Source organism: Emydura macquarii, unplaced genomic scaffold (genome assembly GCF_026122565.2).
Source record: "Emydura macquarii macquarii isolate MOO-44397 ecotype Brisbane River unplaced genomic scaffold, CSIRO-AGI_Emac_v2 contig_3345, whole genome shotgun sequence".
Taxonomy (NCBI): domain Eukaryota; kingdom Metazoa; phylum Chordata; order Testudines; family Chelidae; genus Emydura; species Emydura macquarii.
In genome coordinates, this window is record NW_027133482.1 from 2,487,525 (window position 1) to 2,494,893 (window position 7,369).

Below are 7,369 nucleotides of genomic sequence, written 5' to 3' on the forward strand. Positions count from 1 at the left end.
TGGGGGAGCAGTAGGATTAAAGACATCATCAAAGAACTGATTTTGGAGAAGTTCTTTGACTTGTGTTATACAGGCAGTCAAACTAGATGATCACAATGTTCCCTTTTGACTTTCGAATCTATGAATCCCCAGTAGGTGACTATGAAAGGAAATATCAACATAAATCTCTGGTAAAAAACAACAGATATACTTTTATCCCCCAAAATAAAACCTGTATGGCAATACTGACAATGTAAGGTGAGGAAAAAAGATGATTCCGAAAATCGCTGCAGAGGACTGGATGGATCTAATCCCAGTTATACTACAAGCAGTGGAAGTTCACCCTGTCATGGACAGAATACCAGGGGAAAATGATCATCAGGTATTTTTGCACATAAGCTTTGCAAAGTCAGAGACACAAAATTCATAGCCAAATGCCGGAGGGCGTAAATTGTATATGGAACAATCCCCTGGGATTATAATGAGTAGTTATCATTGGCATAACGGAAGAGACTAGAGACCGGATCGAGATCAGGTTACATGAAAGTAAGCACTGTGCAAATAGGTCTCCCAAGTTCTGATGACTGTGATGAAAGATAACCCAATTTGCAAAATTAACGAAGCACAGACACCTCTTTGGCATTTTTGCAACTGCAGCCAACGCGTGTGTTTCGTTGCTATGGATACAAAAACAAATAGCTGCAGAAATATAGTTGACGAGAATAAAGAGAGAAATGGAACAACTTCCGGAGTGTATTAAACTAGCAGCAGAACTATGATGTGAGATGGGCCAAATGGGCTGACCGGACAGATAATAGAACCTTGACATTGTTCTGAAAGCTGTTTACTTACTGTAACGTAGTCAACACAGCGAGCTCTGCTGTGTTCCTTATCATGTATGGCAGGGTAGCTGGATTTCACTCGAGAGCGTGTTGGCCTAGGAAGAGACATTTTCCCTCCATCTCAGCCTGCATAAAGGCACAACAATGCATTATTTATATTGCAGTAGTCAGGGCCCAAGCATAATTGTTTTGGGCCCGGTACAAACTTGTAACACGGGCCCCCTCCCGCGCACATACCACAATCCCATACATGCAATCTCATGAGCCATGAACATTTTTTTCCTCATGGTAATGGGGGTTGCAGCCTGGGCCGGGCCCCCCAGGGCCTCCGGGCCCCAGTAAAGTGGACCCTTCTCCCTCCCCCCATGTGGGGGCCCTGGCAGTAGTAGCACCTCAAAGCCCCAGAGGGATAAGGGCCACGTTGGGCTAAAACGGAGCTGGCCCTGGCTCTGAAGACACCGCAGTAAGATGGATGTAATGAACAGAAGGAGCACAGGTTAACAATGAGATGGTCATGACTAGTGAGATAACCAGCAATCACACGTCTACACAACGCACAGCGACTGTAGGCAACCACATCGTCTTCCTGTATGGTATAGTTGGCACTGCCTTTACCACATTTGCCTCTGGGTGTCGTAACCAGATGATGACATTCCCAGAAGCCCTGATGCAAAGATGATAGCATTTCTAGGAATTAGGGTCTGATCTACCCAACAGACCTGTAGCGGCAGAACTACTTCACTCAGGGGTGTGAAAAATCCACACCCCCGGAGTGACATAGTTATGCCATCCTTACCTTAGACAACCCTACGATGATGGGAGAGCTTCTCCCACCAACATAGCTACTGCCTTTCAGGGAGATGGCTTAACCACACCAACAGGAGAGTGCTCTCCCGTCAGCGTAGGAGCATCTTCACTTAAATGCTAGAGTGGCACAGAGGCATTGTTTTAAGTGTGGATCTGATGCAGTTACCGCGCTGGGAACGTGGAGGCAGTATCTCCCAGAAACAGCAGTGACCAAAGGAAGCTGGCAATGAAGTATTGGATAACGCCATATAATTAATCAACACCACAGGGCATTTTCTGAAGGGGTCCTTCTACCGAATCTTTGACTAGGCCCAACATTCTGCTTAGCTTATAAAACCCAACAACATCCCAGCCAGGGGGATTATGGATGTTGCTACAGGTCAGTGCAAAGGAACTCCTAGTAACGGGGAGGTACATAGGAATGTGGGAACTGATTCAGCATCACACTACCCCAGTGCACTTTCAACAATGGTTAATCAATCAATCAATCAATCAGCACTGTTGATTAATTAGTCAAGGTGGTTTTACGACAATTAGGAGTGACGCTGAACCAAGGTTAAGCAGCCAGCAGGTTGTGAGATCCAAAAATCAACCTTTACGGACATATTAGAAAACTATTGAAATGGTAAACTTTCTCCATGCCACTCATGACTTTATAGACCTCTATCATCCCCCTCGTAGTCATCTCTTCTCCAAGCTGAACAGTCCCAGTCTTATTCAATCTCTCCTCATACGGAAGCTGTTCCATGCCCTAATCATCTGTTGCCCTTTTTCTGTACCTTTTCCAGTTCCAATATATTTTGAGATGGGGTGACCAGATCTGCACGCAGTATTCAAGATGTGGGCCTGCCATGGATTTATAAAGAGGCAACACGATATGGTCTGTCTTATTATCTATCCCTTTCCTAATGATTCCCGACATTCTGTTCGCTTTTTTTGAACTGCTGCTGCACGTTGAGTGGATGTTTTCAGAAAAAGGTCTAGCCTCAGAGCCCTCCGCAAACACAGATGTGAGTAGGGTTTGTTTTGTTTTGTTTTTTTGAATAGCATGTGAGTAGGTTTGGTTTGTTTGTTTTTTCTTCTCCATGATACTTTCACCTTAAGAATAAATGTGCTTGCTTAGAAAGAGCTGTGTGGCAGCTACTGGCAATTACAGCTGTTCAGAGCCTTCAGAAAGACAGCGAAGCGCAGACGCTGGCCTGTTTTGTTGAGGATATCACAGAGTAGGCAGATTGCTGTGCAGCATGGACAAACCCCAGCCAGGAGGGAGAGAGATGCAGCTCTCTGCCCAAGAGAGCTGACAACGGAGGAGGCAAGAATCTGCAGTGGATACCCCCGGGTGGACCACAGAGGGGGAATATAGGTGCAGCTGCCCTGAACTGAGACAAGGAGTTCTGCCTCCAGTCTGCCCCTCGCGTCGGGGCCCACTGCAAAAATGACATGGCGGCTTCCAGACAGAGCAGGCTGGAAATTCCATCCAATGCTGAAAGGAAGGTTCAGCCACTAGGGATCTGGAAGCACCGCGGCTGCATGAGACACACAGGCTCAGTGGTGCCCTAAGAGCAGCTGGCAGAACGCAGACAGCAAACTCTGTGCTTTTGGAATGGCACGAGGGCGTGCAGGTTTCGCTACCATTTGCAGACACATCTGAGGTGCCGAGCAGGAGATGGCATCAAAGGAACGTGCACAGTATTTTTAAGCAGCTTTTAGCTGCACAACTGACAAAAAGTTATTCACAGGAAATTATAGACATCCACCTTCAATGCTGGACGTACACTACAGCAACGGCGCTGAGATACCAATGGGAGGGGTGCCATATAGGTGAGTAGACAGGCAGATACCACGCTGACAGGTGCCTTCGACAGCCAGAAGGCGAGAAATCCAGCATCTGTTGTGCACTGAGTAAGTGGCATGCATTTTTCTTTACTGTTCCTTTAAAAGGAGACCATTTGGTCTTTCTTTTCTTTTATAAAAATGAAGAGGAAACCAAAGGCAAATGTGGACTAATTACAATCTTTGATTAATGGGAAGGCTCTGACTTAAAGGACACAAAAGCAAAACAAATGCAATTTTTTTAAAAAAAAAGCCAGAATGATGGTCCGGCACCACAGCGTTTGCCTCAGGCCCACGGATCAGGCTGGATTTCAGCCTGGAACATACACTCCCCGCGCCCCCCTCCCCGAGTTTGTGAGCAGAAATCCGTCACTGTTGTTCCTTCACTCTTTGAGTGCTGACAATAAAACGAGACCACTGTTAAGCTGAAGTTGCCACGACTGTGACAACCTCAATTTACCTTAAAAAGAAAAAATGTACCAGTTATGGTCATTAAACGCTTCCCTGCAATAACATTACCTTCCAAGTTGGAGATGTAGACACGAGAGGAGTGAGGGGATGCTTCACGTTTGCAGAAAGCTTCTCATTTGCCTTCAGAGACAATATGGCCAATTTCCAGCAAAACCAATGCGCCAAGCCTGCAACCTACGAGGGGAAAGGATTAAAAATTAGAGCTACAATAGAACATGGACACAACATGCCTTATGTTAGGAGCCAGGTTACTGGGATCTCCTTAAATATAGGTCCCGATGCAAAAGGGAAGTAACTAACTATGAGATTTAAGGCACTGCATGGGTACCCAGCCAGCACAGAGAACTTGGTCTTGACGGCTGAGTTACTTGGGCTCTTACTTGGCTGTTACCCCTACCCACCTCCCACCCTCACATGAAAACCTCTCACGTGGTGTTGCTTTAAACCCAAGGAAGCTGTCCCATCCTGGGTTGTAGGCTAGCGCCCGAGTGATGTTTACACTTGACTTGCTCAGCTCACGGACACTGGGGAAGCTGTGCCGCACCAGCGTTTTAGTGAAGACACTACTACGTCAATGGAAAGTTTCGCCTATCGGCATAGTTAATTCACCTTCCCGAGAGGTGTTAGCTTTGTTAGCAGGAGAAGCTCTGCTGTCTACATAGCACTGGCTACACCTGTGGTTAGGTCAGTATAACTATGTCCCTCGGAGGCGGGGGAAATCCACACCCCTGAACAACATAGCTCATATAGGAAACAAAGGGTAGAAATAAACGGTCAGTTTTCAGAATGGAGAGAGGTAAATAGTGGTGTCCCCCAGAACTCTGTACTGGAACCAGTGTTGTTCAACATATTCATAAATGATCTGGAAAGGGTGTAAACAGTGAGGTGGCAAAATTTGCAGATGATACAAAACTACACAGATAGTTAAGTCCAAAGCAGATGGCAAAGAGTTACAAAGGGATCTCACAAAACTGGGTGACTGGGCAACAAGACGGCAGCTGAAATTCAATGTTGATAAATGCAAAGTAATGCACATTGGATAACATAATCCCAACTATATATATGAAATGAGTGGGTCTACGCTAGCTGTTACCATTCAAGGAAGAGATCTTGGAATCACTGTGAATAGTTCTCTGCAAACATCCCCTCAATGTGCAGCAGCAGGCAAAAAAACTAACAGAATGTTGGGAATCATTAGGAAAGGGATAGATAAGAAGACAGAAAATATCATATTGCCTCTTTATAAATACATGGTACGCCCACATCTTGGATACTGCGTGCAGATCTAGTCACCCCATCTCAAAAAAGATATATTGGAATTGGAAAAGGTAAAAAAAAGGACAACTAAAATGATTAGGGGTATGGAAAAGCTTCCATATGAGGAGAGATCAATAAAACTGGGACTTTTCAGCTTGGAAAAGAGACAAATAAGGGGAGGTGGACATGGTAGAGGTCTAAAAACCTTGACTGGTATGAAGAAAGTAAAAAAGAAAGTGTTATTTACTCCTTCTCATAACACAAAAACTAGGGGTCAACAAATTAAATTAATAGGCAGCAGGTTTAAAATAAATAAAAGGACGTATTTCTTCACACAAGGCACAGTCAATCTGTGGAACTCCTTGCCAGAGGATGTGGAGAAGGTTAAGACTATAACGGGTTTCAAAAAAGAACTAGATAAGTTCATGGAGGATACATCCTTCAATGGCTATTATCCTGGATGCACAAGGATTGCTGTTTGCCTGAAGCTGGGAATGGGCGATGGGATGGATCATTTGATGATTATCTGTTCTGTTCATTCCCTCTAAAGCACCTGGCATTGGCCACTGTCAGAAGACAGGATATTGGGCTTGATGGGCCATTGGTCTGATCCAGCATGGCCGTTCTTATGACAGCGAGTGATACAAAACAATTAGGCAGTTGCCCAGTGCACCTAGGGTAACCAGATGTCCCAATATTAGGGGACTGTCTCTTATATACTTTACACACAGCCTGACCCCAAAAAACAGTGTCCCGATTTTTCACACTTGCTCTCTGGTCACCTTAAGTGTAGCCAATTTCATTAAAAATAATGAAATGAAATGAATAAATTCTGGATAACCTCTGTGGAAAATCAGAGACCATCTCAAGTAGACGGGGCAAGTCTTAGTCTAAAGATATATATACACAGCTCCCTAATTCTGTGATCTTTCCTTTTTGAATCCTTAAAAAAAAATGATTTAGAAACAAACATGATTTATTTAAAAGGCAGAAAGAAGCCACTCCTACAACTGTGCTTGTGGGGGGAGGCAAAACAGCCAGAATCACTGCGAAATCATCAAAGGCCTGGCCTATTAAATACAGGCTTTCTGGAGAATGCCGAAAATCCTGCTCAGAAATGATCAGATGATTTTGGTATGAGTCAATATCCATAGAACGCTCTCTCTAGATCCACGTGAAGAGGGACTGTTTAAGTTGGTTGGAAAAGACACTAATTTTTAAAGAATCTATTGATTTCTCCTCACTGGTTTTGCATGCCAAGTGCTGGTATAGATTAATGGCCAAGATAAGGATTTAAAGTCCAGAGGAGAGGCACAGGCAGCAGCAATTTCAAAGGACTCCCTGGGGATAGTTACCAGTCCCGTGACCCAGCTCCCAGGTAGTTCTTTTGGAAAAAAAAAACAAAAAAAAACACGGTCTTGAAGAGGTCCAGCATTGTGCTCAACATGTCACTGCACAGTTTACACAGTGTAGCTCTCGTGTGCTCCCAGGATATAAGAGAGATGGTGGGTGAGATAATATCTTTTATGGGACCAACTTCTGTTGGTGAGAAAGGCTAGCTTTCAAGTCACACAGAGCTCTTCTTCAGGGAGAAGACAACAAAGCAATGCTCTGTGGGGCTCGAAAGCTTGTCTCGCTCACCAATGGAAGTTGGCCCCATAAAAGATATTATCCCACCAACTTTGTCTCTCTCAGCTTCACCAAGGCAGATTAGCTGCAGATAAGTGGACCATCCTACCTGACCAGAGAGGTGACCCAATGGCTTTCAAGCATGCACTGTGCTAGGGGCTGTACTCAATTATGCCATTTGCCAGAGAATCGACTCAATCTCAACTTTCATTTAAAACAACTGCTCTCTGAGCCATTATGGATATAAAGGAAACGGCAGATGAATGAACTGAGCGTTGTCTGCAGGCAGACCAACAAAAGCTCGCAGAGGTGTGAACTTACCCACCTCAACGAGGCTGACAACTCTGGAGCTCAATGGCCACAGATGGAAATATCAATATTTAGCCGCGGCGGTATTTCGTTTTCTCGCACACTGGTGGTTGTCCTGGCAGCTAGCTTGGGTGTTTCTGGCCTCCCCAAGGTTTGCAAAGGTGGGAACTGGCAGTTCAGGTCCCTCCAACAAGGGTGTGTGGGGGGGGAACCTGGTTGTTCTGCCTGTATGGAGGAGGGAA